This window comes from Hyla sarda, chromosome 4, assembly GCF_029499605.1.
Source record: "Hyla sarda isolate aHylSar1 chromosome 4, aHylSar1.hap1, whole genome shotgun sequence".
Lineage (NCBI taxonomy): Eukaryota > Metazoa > Chordata > Amphibia > Anura > Hylidae > Hyla > Hyla sarda.
The window spans coordinates 338,690,969-338,706,815 of record NC_079192.1 but is presented as its reverse complement, the minus strand read 5'-3'; the positions used below and the strand labels follow the sequence as shown (position 1 = coordinate 338,706,815).

The 15,847-nt window shown below is 40.2% G+C and overlaps 1 protein-coding gene and 1 long non-coding RNA gene across 2 annotated transcripts in view; both read left to right on the top strand.

Moving 5' to 3' along the window:
* The window catches only part of LOC130267163 (rho GTPase-activating protein 7-like), a 336,912-nt gene that overhangs the window by 108,482 nt on the left and 212,583 nt on the right, over positions 1-15,847 (top strand). The gene's annotated exons all lie outside the window — the stretch shown is intronic.
* Positions 1-15,847, top strand: part of LOC130267164 (uncharacterized) — an 85,226-nt gene that overhangs the window by 64,546 nt on the left and 4,833 nt on the right. The window contains exon 3 of the long non-coding RNA XR_008843076.1: positions 14,573-14,739. This is a non-coding gene — a long non-coding RNA (uncharacterized LOC130267164). The remainder of the gene's footprint in view (positions 1-14,572; positions 14,740-15,847) is intronic.

Here is a 15,847-nt window from a genome sequence, read left to right as displayed (position 1 = left end):
TAAGGGGGATCGGGGGTGTCCAAGACACCCTCGACCCCCCTGAAGGGATAGGAATGAGGTGGCAGGGGTGCCACCCCCTCCTATCCCTGCTATTGATCTGCCGGAGCGACCGACCAATAGCAGACTGGGGGCGGGGGGGTTAAAGTTTGGTTCCCCCCCCCCCGCTATGCCCACCCATCGGTGTCCGGGCAAAGCGGGGGGAACCGAGTAGTAGCAGCGGCGGCGGTCACTTACCCGGCGGCGGAGCTCCAGATGACGGCGGCGGCTGTGATCATGGCGGCGGTGGAGGTGAGTATGGCAGCGGCGTGTCCGGGAGTCTGTTGTCTAGCAACATCTGCAGGGCAACAGTTTGCTGTGTTGGCATGCTGGGATTTGTAGTTTTGCAAGATGGGGTTCAGGCTAGAGATCGCTGAGAGTGGTCTCTAAACTGTAGCCCTCCAGATGTTACAAAACTACAACTCCCAGCATGCCCAGACAGCAGTTTGCTGTCTAAGCATGCTGAGATTTGTAGTTTTGCAACATCTGGAGGGCTACAGTTTAGCGACCACTGTCAGTGATCTCCAGCCTGAACCCCTCTAAATCTTGCAAAACTACAACTCCCAGCATTCAGGAACAGCAAAAGGCTGTCTCGGCATGCTGGGAGTAGTACTTGCGTGCCTCCAGCTGGCAATCAGTACATGCTGAGAGTTGTAGTTCTGCAACAGCTGGAGGCACACTGGTTGGGAAATACCGAGTTAGGTAATAGGTTCTATTACCTAACTCAGTATTTTTCAACCAGTGTGCCTCCAGCTGTTGCAAAACTACAACTCCCAGCATGCACGTTCTGTCAGTGCATGCTGGGAGTTGTAGTTTAGCTCCCCCTCCCATGTGAATGTACAGGTTACATTCACACTGGCGGCGGATTACAGTGAGTTCCCTCCTAGCGGGAGACTCAGTGTAATCCGCCGTCAGTGTGAATGTAGCCTAAAAACACTACACTACACAACACTAACACACAATAAAGAGTAAAACACTACATATACACACATACACTGACCCCCCCCCCCCAATAAAAATGAAAAACGTATCCTACGGCAGTGTTTCCAAAACGGAGCCTCCAGCTGTTGCAAAATAAAAACTCCCAGCATTTCCGGACAGCCATTGACTGTCCAAGCATGCTGGGAGTTTTGCAACAGCTGGAGGCACCCTGTTTGGGAATCACTGGCTTAGAATACCCCTATGTCCACCCCTATGCAAATCCCTAATTTAGGCCTCAAATGCGCATGGCGCTCTCACTTTGGAGCCCTGTCGTATTTCTAGGCAACAGTTTAGGGCCACATATGGGGTATCGCCGTACTCGGGAGAAATTGCCTAACACATTTTGGGGGGCTTTTTCTCCTTTTACCCCTTGTGAAAAGGTAAAGTTGGGGTCTACACCAGCATGTAAGTGTTAAAAAAAACATTTTTGTGCACTAACATACTGGTGTTGCCACATACTTTAAAATTTCACAAGCGGTAAAAGAAAAAAGCCCCCAAAATTTGTAACGCAATTTCTCCTGAGTATGGAAATACCCCATATGTGGGCGCAAAGTGCTCTGCGGACGCACAACAAGGCTCAGGAGTGAGAGCGCACCATGTACATTTGAGGTCTAAATTGGTGATTTGCACAGGGGTGGCTGATTTTACAGCGGTTCTGACATAAGCGCAAAACAATAAATACCCACATGTGACCCCATTTTGGAAACTACACCCCTCACGGAATGTTACAAGGGGTCTGTGAAAATGAAAAATAAAATTTTTAATTCGCACAGCCCACTGTCCCAAAGATCCGTCAAATGCCAGTGGGGTGTAAATTCTCACTGCACCCCTTATTACATTCCGTGAGGGGTGTAGTTGTAATAATGGGGTCACATGTGGGGGGTCCACTGTTCTGACACCACGGGGGGCTTTGTAAATGCACATGGCCAAATTCTCTCTCCAAAAGCTCAATGACGCTCCTTCTCTTCTGAGCATTGTAGTTCACCCCCAGTGCACTTCACGTCCACTTATGGGGTATTTCCATACTCAGAAGAGATGGGGTTACAAATTTTGGGGGGTATTTTCTGCTATTATCCCTTGTAAAAATGTAAAATTTGGGGGAAAACAAGCATTTTAGTGTAAAAAAAATGTTTTTTTTACATATGCAAAAGTCGTTAAACACCTGTGGGGTATTAAGGTTCTCTTTATCCCTTGTTACATTCCCCAAGGGGTCTAGTTTCCAAAACTGTATGCCATGTGGGTTTTTTTTTTTTTTTGCTGTCCTGGCACCATAGGGGCTTCCTAAATGCGGCATGCCCCCAGAGCAAAATTTGCTCTCAAAAAGCCAAATATGACTCCTTCTCTTCTGAGCATTGTAGTTCGCCCGTAGTGCACTTCAGGTCAACTTATGGCATACCTCCATACTCAGAAGAGATGGGGTTACAAATTTTGGGGGGTATTTTCTGCTATTAACCCTTGCAAAAATTTGAAATTTGGGGGGGGGGGGGAAACACACATTTTAGTGAAAAAAAATATTTTTTTTTACATATGCAAAAGTCGTGAAACACCTGTGGGGTATTAAGGCTCACTTAATTCCTTGTTACATTCCTCAAGGGGTCTAGTTTCCAAAATGGTATGCCATGTGGGTTTTTTTTTTTTTTGCTGTTCTGGCACCATAGGGGCTTCCTAAATGCAACATGCCCCCCAAAAACCATTTCAGAAAAACGAACTCTCCAAAATCCCCTTGTCGCTCCTTCGCTTCTGAGCCCTCTACTGCGCCTGCCGAACACTTTACATAGACATATGAAGTATGTGCTTACTCGAGAGAAAGTGGGCTACAAATTCAATTATAAATTTTATCCTTTTACCCCTTGTAAAAATTCAAAAATTGGGTCTACAAGAACATGCAAGTGTAAAAAATGAAGATTTTTAATTTCTCCTTCACTTTGCTGCTTTTCCTGTGAAACACCTAAAGGATTAAAACACTTACTGAATGTCATTTTGAATACTTTGGGGGTGTAGTTTTTATAATGGGGTCATTTATGGGGTATTTCTAATATGAAGACCCTTCAAATCCACTGCAAACCTGAACTGGTCCATGAAAAATAGCGATTTTGAAAATTTTGTGAAAAATTGTAAAATTGCTGCTGAACTTTGAAGCCCTCTGATGTCTTCCAAAACTAAAAACACGTCAATTTTATGATGCAGTCATAAAGTAGACATATTGTATATGGGAATCCAAAAAACAAAATTATTTGGAATATCCATTTTCCTTACAAGCAGAGAGCTTCAAAGTTAATTTTTTCATCAAATTTGGGAATTTTTCACCAAGAAAGGATACAAGTTACCACAAAAATTTACCACTATGTTAAAGTAGAATATGTCACGAAAAAACAATCTCGGAATCAGATTGATAAGTAAAAGCATTCCAGAGTTATTAATGTTTAAAGTGACAGTGGTCAGATGTGCAAAAAAGGGCTGCGTCCTAGAGGTGAAAATGGGCTGCATCCTTAAGGGGTTAAGCCTTCCTCAGGCCCATAACAAGGATACTATAAAAACAGTATTAAAAGATATATATATATATATATATATATATATATATATATATATATATATATATATAAAAATATCCAAACATGGCCACCGTTTTTAGTCAGTGGAAGGTAAATAAATAAATTATGTGTTTAAATTTTTTTCCACATATCAATACATGTACATGTGTGAATTCATCATTGAGCAATATACAATTCATGTTCTGGTTAAAAAATAATAATAGTATACTTCTAAAACCATAGCAAATAGTATATGGAGTATATGATCCATTCAAATTTGTGAGTGAGACAGTACATCATAGTGAGCAACATACAATGTTGATTTCTGGTTACCTAGCCCCTTTATTTGAGGCATCTATTACACATTAGAAGGCAACAGGATTCTTGTAAATACAAGATAAGGACTTACCACTCTTTGTTGTAGATATAGTGTGAGTGTACTATGAGAGGAAAAGATAGTCTATTAGAAGGGGAATTAAAGAAAGATATGCAGTGTTTTCTTGCTTGAAGAGGAGTTACCTGGTCTTGGTCCTGTCTATGCTTGGTGCCGGCGTGGTGTGTGAGCGCGAGCTGGGAGCGCGCTTATACAAGCAGGGAATCCCGGCGTGTCACTTCCAATCCCTTCTAGAGTGGTTGCTATGGATGCGCAGACGCCGCTGGTTAGCGGCGCGCAGCAGGGAATGTGTGAGGCTGCGTGACGTAGTGGACGCTCTCCGGTTGTCAAGGAGACACGGACGCCTGTGCGCCGTGTCTCCCTGTAGGCCGGGTATCAGTGCGAGAGATCTGCGGCACATACATAGCGATGCCGCTGCTCTGGCTACAGCCATTGAATTGGCATTAGGTTATATTTGAATATGCTGAATGGGCTTTATTTAGATATACTAATATGGAAAAGCATATCAATATATGGTGTGTGGAGAGGGGGTGAGGGTGAGAGGGTGGCTGGTAGACTGGGGGCTAAACTTGAAGAATGGCTAGTGTATCTTGATTCAATATTCTGTTTAAAGGGGTTTTGTAAATATGATAAATATTGTCTGGTGCTATGTGTGGTTATGATGGAAAAAGTCTGTGGGTATCTGTTGGATAGATTAAATGTATGAGGTTATGATTGAGTGGGTATGAGCTTGTATGAAGATGGGTGCTTATGTAATGGATGTAATTAAGGTAAACAGAGTATGAATGTAGAGATGGTAGAGGGGGGAAGGGGGAGATAAAAAGGGTGGGGGTTATAATACAATATCAGGGAGTTAGATGGTGTGTACTATAGATTTGATTAAATTAGTAGGAGTGTATAAGAACAGTATTGAATAATTAGTTATAGTTATACACCCATTGAAACGGTATTGGCCAAATAATTAGGTAATATTTAAGTTCTATACACTCGTTAAGTCCATCTGGATAAAGACAATGCAATTTCAAAATCCAGTACGCTTCACGTTTATTCAGGATCTGAGTCCTATTGTCACAGTCGGCTGAAATCTGTTCTATTGGTGTATTATTAATAAAAGAGAAGTCCTTATTATGCTTCTCAGTGATGTGACTGGAGACACTTTGCTTGAGGAGTCCTTTTGTGCAGTTATACCGGTGTCCGTTTAGACGTCTTCTAAGGGTCTGTGTTGTGCGTCCAACGTATTGTAACCCACACTTGCACTCAATTGGATAAATAACAAAATTTGAACTGCAGTCCAGATGGATTTTGATAGGAAATGTAACAGAGGTGATGTTGGAAGTGAAAGAGAGAAGTTTTGGCAACAAAGGCAGCCCTTTTGCCTGCATTTGTATGAGCCTTTAGGAAGGGGGGTTATTTTCTGTTGGGGAGATGTTGAAGTTTTCAGATTCTTTTTTCTTAGACGACTTGGTGCTAACATATTTCTCAAAGTCTTTGCTCTCCGAAATGTGAATGCGGGAGCAGTTAGTAAAATTGTTTTCAGGATGGAATCTTGCTGAAGGATGTGCCAGTTGTTTTTTAAAATTCTTCGTATTTCTTTATGTTGGCTATTATATGTTGTGATAAAATTTGTTCCGAAGTTCGTGTTTTTTTTCTTTTTGGCTATGGTGGTGGCAGAGTTGGGTGTTGGATCCAGATCTTGATTAAGAGTGGGAGGGAGCAATGCTGATTCATTGCTTAACAGGTTACGGGTAAATGCATCTTTAAGGATAGCTTCGGGATAGTTTTTGTTGTCTGAAGCGGTCCTGTAATATTTTGGACTGTAACTTATAGTCCTCTGTTTTGGTACAATTCCTCCGTATCCTACGATATTGGCTGAAAGGTATATTTTTCAGCCAATTCTTATAGAGGGACATTTATCAATGTTTGCTTATGTATTCTTTTTTTTTAGTAATTTTTTCCTTACTTTTTTTTTGCTTATGTGCGACGTATTTATCAACTGGTTTCAGCCTGTTGATAATTTTCTTTCACGTAAGCAATTTTTCCTTTTTTACTTTGGTAGTAGCTTTTTCTGCTCCATGTTTGAGCTGGAGTAAATTTAGTCAATTTTTAATGCTGTTGCGACTTTTTTTTGCGCAGTTGGGACTGTCGCAGTTAATAAATACCTGACTACCCGTAGTCCATTTTAAAATTATTACTACATAGTAAATTTTAGGAAAACTTGCTTTTCTCGCTTTCCAGTCAAAATGTTGCACGAAAAATCATGTAGTCGCAGTTTCGACAATTTTGCGACAATTAGAGTAAAGAAAACCTGACTAAACCCGTTGATTAATGTCCATAATAGTGACCACTTTTAAAATCCAGAAAACTGTTCGTGTCTACTGGTTTGAAATGTGTACGTGTTGTTATTCGATTTTCCTCGTGGCTTACTTCCAAGTCCAGGAACACTATATTATCAGGGTTCATATTTGGGCTGAATTCCAAATCCCATGTGTTATTATTGAGATGACTGATTAATTTTTCGGCGCCTTCTATGCCTCCCTTCCAGATGATGAACAAGTCATCGATATAATGCTTGTAATAGAGAATATCTTTATTGAAGACAACAGATCCATGTATATATTCCGCTTCGAACCCCCCCATAAAAAGGTTGACGTAACTGGGGGCCACACGGGTCCCCATTGCCTTTCCCTTTTCTTGGTAATAAAGTTGGCCTTCATGGCTGAACACATTATGTGTTAGAATGAATTCAAGGCCATCCAGTAGGAACTTGATTTGACCCTTTTCCAGGCTCTCCCTTTGGAGAAAATCAGCTGTAGTGTTTAGGCCGAGATCATGGCGGATATTGGAATATAAAGATGTTACATCCAGGGTCAGAAAAAGATAATGAGGTTCCCAACGTAAATCTATGAGATCACGGATTAGACTGGCTGAATCTTTCAGGCGGGAGGGGAGAGTAATGACAATTTTTTGCAAGTATAGGTCTATAAAATGTGATAATTGGCTGGTAAGTGATCCAATACCGGAGATTATTGGTCTTCCTGGTGGATTTTGTAAACTTTTGTGTATTTTGGGTAAATGATAGAAAAATGCCAATTGGGAGAGTGGATACTGTTAGAAATTGTCTCTCATTTTTGTTGAGTATACCGTTACTGTATGCATTGGTGATAAGTTGAGAATAATCCTGATGAAAATTTGGGGAGGGGTCTTCTTTTGTGGGTAAATTTGTCAACTCTTTGAGCACAATACTGTAAAAGGCATTTTAGGAACTGTCCAGAGCAGCATATGTTTGCTATGGGGATTTTCTCCTGCTCTGGACAGTTCCTAAAATGGACAGCAGAGGTCAGCAGAGAGCACTGTGGTCATGACATCAGAGGAAATGCATTTCTTTTTTGGATTTCTCTTTAGTATACAGCCCCTAAAAAGTACTGGAAGGATTAAGATTTTTTAATAGAAGTGATTTACAAATCTGTTTAACTTACTGGCACCAGTTGATTTAAAAAAAAAAGTTTCCCACCGGAGTACCCCTTTAAAGCTACTGGAGACTGAGATGCTTTCTCTAAAAGTGGCGGAGTCTTAGCAATGGACTCAAGAAACGGTAGAGTCTGAAGACCATGAGAGGAAGCCATATGAGAAGTCCTCTAAAGCTGAGACTGAAAGGTCCTTGAAAGCTGCAGAAATATGGACATTGGATGGTGAAAATGCTGAGGCAGAGAAGTTCTCTGAGACAGAAGCTAAGTCAGAGATAACCGCAGAAGCTGCAAGTAAAGCCAGTGACACGTCTGAAGGTATGGGTGAAGAGAGGCCTAAAGGAACCAAGAATTATCAGCCTGCAGATGAGCCTGTGAAGGTTGGTGTCCCTAAAGAAAAGGCTACTGAGAAAGCAGAGTCCTTAAAGGGGTTCTCCGTTAATTCCCTTTTATGTGTATATTGGAACTAAACCAAAAAAGTGAGGAAGAAAAGCAAATTGGACATAATGTCACACCAAACTCCAAAAATGGGCTGTACAAAATTATTGGCACCCTTGACTTAATATTTGGTTGCACACCCTTTGGAAAAAATAACTGAAATCAGTTGCTTCCTATAACCATCAATAAGCTTCTTACACCTCTCAGCCGGAATGTTGGACCTCTCTTCCTTTGCAAACTGCTCCAGGTCTCTCTTATTGGAAGGGTGCCTTTTCCCAAGAGCAATTTTAAGATCTCTCCACAGGTGTTCAATGGGATTTAGATCTGGACTCATTGCTGGCCACTTCAGAACTCTCCAGCGCTTTGTTGCCATCCATTTCTGGGTGCTTTTTGATGTATGTTTGGGGTCATTGGGGGAGATTTATCAAAACCTGTCCAGAGGAAAAGTTGCTGAGTTGCCCATAGCAACCAATCAGATCACTTCTTTCATTTTGCAGAGGCCTTTTCAAAAATGAAAGAAGCGATCTGATTGGTTGCCATGGGCAACTTAGCAACTTTCCCTCATTGTCCTGCTGGAAGATCTTGGATGCAAACTCAGCTTTCTGACACTGGGCTTTATAGAGTGACCCAAAATCCATTGGTAATCCTCAGATTTGATGATGCCTTGCACACATTCAAGGCACCCAGTGCCAGAGGCAGCAAAACAACCCCAAAACATCATTGAACATCTACCATATTTTACTGTAGATACTGTGTTCTTTTCATTGTAGGCCTCATTCTGTTTTCGGTGAACAGTAGAATGGTGTGTTTTACCAAAAAGCTCTATCTTGGTCTCATCTGTCCGCAAGAGGTTTTCCCACTTAAGTTAATTTTGGCAAAATGTAGTCTTGCTTTTTTAGGTCTCTGCATCAGCAGTGGTGTACTCCTGGGTTTCATTTAATTTAAATGTCAACGGATAGTTTGCACTGACACTGATGCTCCCTGAGCCTGCAGGACAGCTTGAATATCTTTGGAACTTGTTTGGGGCTGCTTATTCACCATCCGGACTATCCTGCGATTACACCTTTCATCAATTTTTCTCTTCCATCCATGTCCAGGGAGATTAGCTACAGTGCCATGGGTTGCAAACTTCTTGATAATGTTGCACACTGTGGAAAAAGGCAAATCTAGATGTCTGGAGATGGACTTGTAACCTTAAGATTGTTGATATTTTAAGTCCTCAGACAATTCTCTTCTCCTCTTTCTGTTGTCCATGCTTAGTGTGGCACACATAGACACAAAATGCAAAGAGTATGGGAACTTCTCTCCTTATCTGCGTTCTGGTGTGATTTTTATATTGCCCACACCTGTTAATTGCCCAAGGTAAATTTAAAGGAGCATAACATGCTTGAAACAATCTTATTTTTCCTCAATTTTGAAAGGGTAATCGCGGCTGCTGCGGCTCCCAGTGTCCAGGTGCAAATGTAGATAAAAGGAGATCCAAGAAAAGGGAGATGAATCGCGCTGCCACAAGAAGTATATATGGGTAAATTTATTGCACACAAAGGATCCACGCAACGCGTTTCAAAGTCGTTCCGGCTTTTTCATCAGGCGCGTCGTTAGACGAGCCTGACGAAAAAGCCGGAACGGCTTTGAAACGCGTTGCGTGGATCCTTTGTGTGCAATAAATTTAGGTTAGTCCGATAAAAAAGGTATTACAAGATACTGCAACATTTTATGATTTGCATCTGCATCACTGGACTAAGGTTAGTCCAATAAAAAAGGTATTACAAGATACTGCAACATTTTATGATTTGCATCTGCATCACTGGACTAATACGGCTACTCAAATTTACTATATATAAATATATATATATATATATATATATATATATATATGGAGATTATTTTTATTGTACCTAATTCTCTTATTAATTTTATTAAAATTTTTATTTTCATTAACTTGGAAAGTGCACTTTCATAGAACAAGGGAGGACATGTACAAATAAAGTCAGTAGTATAAATGTCCGCCGTGTTCCGCCGTAGTGCACATGCGCATGGTGCCTGGATGTACCTCGCTCCGGGCGTCTGAAGGTTCACAGCACATGCCTGAACATTTTTTGTTTCGCCTGCGCTGGGTTCTGGTGACATGGCAGTAGCGTGACACATGGTTCCGCCTGACACAAGCGCATGTACCGGCATCCGGAAGTTGGCGGTTAAGAGCAGGTGAGTGTGCTCAGTTAGGGATATCTAAGGTTTCAGAAACAGTGGGAGATGGCTTCCCTTGATAAAGTTTGGTGACGAAACGAACGTCGGGGCTAGTCTGGACAGGCAACATTATGAGTATACTTGTGGTTCATACAGGGGCAGTTATTAGAGAACATTTGATTCCGTTTTAGGTTGTAGCAGCCCAGATACCGTTATGGGTTATTGCACTATGCACTCTAGTGAAATAGGTGCTGCCATATGTGCTTTTTGTGATTTTATCAATTACCTAATAAAGTAAAGTTCTTTCATGCAGTGGTTATGCTAGTTTCTGGTTCTTTAGTGTACAATGTATTGTGGAGCTGTATATAGTGTAGTGATTAGGACTCTCACATAGATCATGGTACTTGGTATAAGATTGTGGTGGTGTGGTCCATGGGAGCTGTTCTGGTTGATAATGTATTAAAGTACTGTCTAAGAATTTAAAAGGGTACTGCGGTGAAAAACTTTTTTTTTTTTTTTAAATCAACTGGTGCCAGAAAGTTAAACAGATTTGTAAATTACTTCTATTAAAAAATCTTAATCCTTCCTGTACTTATTAGCTGCTGAATACTACAGTGGAAATTATTTTCCATTTGAAACACAGAGCTGTCTGCTGACATCATGAGCACAGTGCTCTCTACTGACATCTCTGTCCATTTTAGGAAGTGTTCAGAATAAAAGGAAATCCCCATAGCAAACATATGCTGTTCTGGGCAGTTCCTAAAATGGACAGAGATGTCAGCAGAGAGCACTGTGGTCATGATGTCAGCAGAAAGCTCTGTGTTTCAAAAAGAAAAGAATTTCCGCTGTAGTATTCAGCAGCTAATAAGTACAGGAAGGATTAAGATTTTTTAATAGAAGTAATTTACAAATCTGTTTAACTTTCTGGCACCCGTTGATTTAAAAAAAAAAGTTTTTCACCGAAGTACCCCTTTAAGTATTCAAATGATTTATCTCAGAGGCTCAAGCTGTTTAAATCTGAAGACTGTCTAGTCTGAGGTTACTCCAGAAGAGAAGTGCTGCTTTCAGCACACGTTTAGATCTTTAAAATCCCATAAACTTTATAATTCATTAAAACTGACTTCATGAATGTGAACAAACATATTAAAACATCATTGGAGAATTCATATCAAACAATCCTATACCTGCATGCATTATGCTTCTCTTACTCATGGAAACTAGTCAGGTTTTAGAGCCCCTATTAGTTGGCTTACTTTAAACCAGAATTATGTCCCTATGTACTGAAACCCCACGCTGTTATATGGCCATGTTACTTTTGTTAGAACCGTCGGAAAGTGTCTAAAAAGTGTCTCAACATATGAATGTGGTGCAAGTCATGTAAGTTTTTAGCACAAATATATGCCAGAATTAAGGTGAATTTGTAATAGTAAATCTAGTCCAGTATGTACTAATGGTCTCCAAACATCATGTTCTACTTTAAATATAACAGCTGATACACCATTCTTGACAAAAAATGAAAATCAGCACTGTTGCTTCCCCCCAATTTCTGTAATTTTTCTTGACTTTTGTCAAATTTTGAAAGTGACAAGGAAAATGAGTGTGTTCTAGGACTGCTCATGCAGGTACACAGTGGAGGTAAGGAAAGCCCTGGAAGGGTTCTCCTTGCATCTGACAAAAGATCCGACTTTTTTTCAGAAGGTCAGTATAGTGACCTGAGGAAGAAGGGGGAATCCCTTCGAAACACGTTGTCTAAGTACCTGCAAAATAAAAAGACACCCTGAATTCACCACCACCGTTTCTCCGGGCTAAGCACCGCGAGCTTGAAGTCAGATCTTTTATCGGATGCAAGGAGAACCCTGCCAGGCTATCCTTATCTCCACTGTGTACCTGCATTTCCCACCGTTCTGAGAACGCCGGCTGCTTTACGAAATCTTCATTCTCAAAGCGCTTCATAGTGTTGAGCCTGATGCAACACTGCAAGATGAGCTGATATTTGTCACCTATACTGCACTACCTGACTTGGTACAAAATGACTGCACTATATAGCGCCATCTTTGCACCTCTTTTATGTATCTGTATATCTATGACTGCTCATATCAGTTTTCTGAGAGGTCAAAATATACCACTCATTTGAATGGTGCTGTAGTACCCTGCACAGCCAGGTGTCCAAAGTGCTACCGCCTCTAAAAAACCAGTGGTGGGAGCAGGTCCTAGACATATGCCATCATTTTAGAAGGTAAAGGGTGTATTCACATATACAGTGTCCTGCACTTATTTAGCATACATTGAGATCAGCAGCATCAAATCTGCATATTCAAATATGCGCAGGATATTTTATGTGTGAATACACCCTAAATCTATTATTTCATTGACAATAACTGAAAATGTAGTATGAACTGTCCAAAATGATTCTATTGCTTGGCAAATCCAACAGGTAATAGTGCTGAATATTAACCAGGTTTTTTGAATATATAATTTATGCCAGAATATAAAATGCAGGTAAGAAGGTTGGGATGTCATTTTACATTCATTGCCTAGCATATGTTATTTGGATTACAATTTGAATAAATACCTGTATTCTCTGTTATTTGTATATCCTGTAGTATACTGTAAGTTTGGCCCAAAAGAGCTGTGTGCTAACCCTTGAATATTGCTTGGCATCTTGTCAGAATCTAATGTTAGGTAATAAAGAGCACGAATTGTGCGCTGCGTGAGAACTGATAATTATCACATTCCATGGTGAAGATTAGGGAAATGATGACACTATATAATTTATTTCTGCTCCTCGATAATAATGATGAGACATGGGAATATTTAATAAACCGCACAAAAGGAAGGCTCTAAACACCAATAATGCGATCCACTGCTGAGGTAGCCGAAAGCCCTTACCTCTCCTTCCTACCCGTCCATGGCTCTGCATTCTACGGAACTACATTGACCTGTATGAGGAATCCAATTATTCCTCTTTAAAGTCCCTAAGGGCACTAAAAAAAGTTAAAAAAAAAAATAAGTTAAATAAAAGTTTAAAAAAAAACTCCCATTAACCCCTTCCATGTAAAAAGTTTAAATCAGCCCCCTTTTCCCATTTTCCAAATAAAAACATGTAAACATAATAAAAATGAACATATGGTATCGCCACGTGCGTAATTGTCTGAACTATTAAAATATAACTTTATTCATCCCATATAGTAAATGACGTAAATGTAAAAAAAAAAAAATATGAAACCTCAGAATTGCGGTTTTTGTATGACATCATATCCCACAATGATACCAATAAAAACTACAGAGCACTCATATAGGCAGTTAAACAAAACAAAAATATTATAGGGGTTGGAAAATGGCAATAAGAAAAAAAAAATCTAAAAAGTTTAGAATTTCATAAAATTAGTAAAACATGATGCAAACTATACAGATTGGGTATTGTTTTAATCCTGACGACCTAAAGAATTAAGATTACGTTAGTTTGACCGCACATTGAATGGCGTAAAAAAAAAGACCACCCCAAATTTGCAAAATTGCTTTTTTTTTATTTCTTTTTTATTTCACCTCCAAAAATATATATATATATTTTTCATTTTGGAGCATATGTTATGGAAAAATGAATGAAGACATTACAAAGTAAAATTGGTCCTTCAAAAAACAAGCTCTTATCTGGGTGTGTAGACGAAAAAATAAGACTTATTCTGTTATAGCACGAGAAGGAAAAAACGAAAGGGCAAAAACAAAAATTGACCTGGTCCTTAAAGGGGTTATCCAGGAGAAAACTTTTTTCTGCTCTCTGATGACACCTGTCTTGGGAACTGTCCAGAGTAGAAGCAAATCCCCGTAGCAAACCTCTTCCACTCTGTGCAATTCCTGAGACAAGCAGAGATGTCAGCAGAGAGCACTGTTGCAAGACAGAAAATAACAACTCATCTTCAGCAGCTGATAATTATTGGAAGGATTAAGATTTTTTTAATATAAGTAATATGCAAATCTGTTTAACTTTCTGGACCCAATTGATAGGAACAAATGTTTTTACTGGAATACCCCTTTAAAGGGGTACTCAGCTGCCCTGTGTCGGAAGCTTCGCTCCCCAGCATCTGGAAGCTTACTGTTCCAGACGCTGTGTGCGGGCTTCCATGTTCAGGGATGCCCCTCGTGACGTCACGCTCGCCCCCTTCGTGACATCACGCCCGCCCCCTCAACAAAAGTCTATGGGAAGGGGGCGTGACGGCCATCGCGTCCCCTTCGCAAAAACTTTCGCTGAGGGGGCGGGCGTGACGTCACAAAGGGGGCGGGCGTGACATCACGAGGGGCGGCCCTCAACACGGAAGCCCGCACACAGTGTCCGGAACAATAAACTTCCGGACGCTGGGGAGCGGAGCTTCCGACAGAGGGCAGCGGAGTACCCCTTTAAGGGGTTAAAAAGACTGGATAACTCCTTAAGGGTGAAGGTGTAAACAAATTTATGTACAAATTCTTTGTTCCTAAAATATCCTGATTTGCTGATTTCTCAAAAGACAAACTAATTCTAAATGTTCTTTTTCATCACTTGTCAGCAGTACATACAAGTACATCTGTTTATTATGTGAATGTCCAGCAGACAAGCGAGGCCGCCACCCAATGGTCTAATTTTCTAGGTTACGCAAATCTAATCTATGAGATCATCATATAACTTACTACCTGCCCTGCGACAACTATAACAGCACCCTTTCTTGAACCCCAGGTGAGCAGTGGTAAATTGGATAACAAATACAAATCGTTAACCCCCTAAAGGACACAGCCCATTCTGGCCTTGTGGACACAAGAAATTTTCATTTAAGTTTTCCTCCTCGCCTTTTAAGAGGCATAACTCTTTTTCTTTTTCTATTCGCAGACCCATAGGAGGGATTGTTTTTCCCACAACCAATTGTACTTTGTAATGACATCTTTCATTTCATTTTGCTCCATGCTCTGTAGTTTTTATCAGTAGCACTTTTGGTTTATAGCTGTGGGTGGTTTGAGGAGTCTTTGTATGCCCTCCTAATACTGTTGTGATAGGGGATAAGTTATATTGCACTACAGTTCTTTAAGATTTGAAGTCCTGGTGGGGACAGTAGGTTAAAGGGGTACTCCGGTGGAAAACTTTTTTTTTTTTTATCAACTGGTGCTAGAAAGTTAAACAGATTTGTAAATTACTTCTATCAAAAAATCTTAATCCTTCCAGTACTTATTAGCTGCTGAATACTACAGAGGAAATTATTTTCTTTTTGGAACACAGTGCTCTCTGCTGAATCACGAGCACAGTGCTCTCTGCTGACATCTCTGTCCATTTTAGGAACTGAACAGAGCTGCATATGTTTGCTATGGGGATTTTCTCCTACTCTGGACAGTTCTTAAAATGGATTGCACTGTGCTCGTGATTCAGCAGAGAGCTCTGTGTTCCAAAAAGAAAAGAATTTCCTCTGAAGTATTTAGCAGCTAATAAGTACTGGAAGGATTTTTTAATAGAAGTAATTTACAAATCTGTTTAACTTTCTGGCACCAGTTGAGTAAAAAAAAAAAAAAAAAGTTTTCCACCGGAGTACCCCTTTAAGGCTCTGTACAGTGCAATGAAATAGGTTGACATCATATAAAGAAATGATAATTGTTTTTATTAAATGTTTTTGCTTTTCTATACATAATAAAGTGTAATGAAGCAGAATTGTCTGAATTTTCCGTGGTCCAGTACTCAGTATTAACCAGACAGGAATATAATTTGGCAATGCAAAAATAGATTCTTTTTTTAATTGTAGGGCTGATAAAAACGCATCTAATTAAAGAACAAAGTGCCCTACAAGACAAATTTGCCTCTC